This window comes from Arachis duranensis, chromosome 6 (genome assembly GCF_000817695.3).
Source record: "Arachis duranensis cultivar V14167 chromosome 6, aradu.V14167.gnm2.J7QH, whole genome shotgun sequence".
Lineage (NCBI taxonomy): Eukaryota > Viridiplantae > Streptophyta > Magnoliopsida > Fabales > Fabaceae > Arachis > Arachis duranensis.
In genome coordinates, this window is record NC_029777.3 from 111,000,552 (window position 1) to 111,001,194 (window position 643).

Consider the following 643-nt stretch of genomic DNA (forward strand, 5'->3'; position numbering starts at 1 on the left):
TCAAGATAGGAAGAAAGGATTATAGGCTAGATGGTGATGAGTTAGCCACCATTTGGGAGTTGCCAAATCAAGGTGACTTGTTTCAAGGTGGTAAAACCCCAATTGATGAATGGGGTTATTCAAAGGACAATGCCATGCATTTGTTCAACCTTGTACAAGGAGCTCACTCCAAAATTAGTTGCAATTCAATGAGTGCGAAACATTGAACTTTGTTATATCTAGTCACCTATGTATTGCAACCTAGAATATCCGGGCATGCGAATGTAAATGATGAAGATTTGATTGTCATGTGGGCTATGATGAATGTGATTAAGATTAATTGGCCATACTTTATAGTACAACATATGATTAGGCTCAAGATGAAGGATAGGAATGGTGGATTAGGATTCCTTTGCCTATGGTCTAAAGTCTTTGATTATGTTGGTATTGATGTATCAAATGAGATTGCCAAGGAAGTACCACCTCAATCTTGTATCAACACTCATATTCTCAACAAAATGGGAAGAAGAAATGTTGATGAACAAGGTCCTCAAGAGCAAGCTCCTCCAAGAGCACCTCAAGCTCAAGAACCACCCTCCTTGGTTGATGTAATGAGAGAATTACAATCCATCAACCAAAACATCCAAAGGATTGAAGAAGAGCA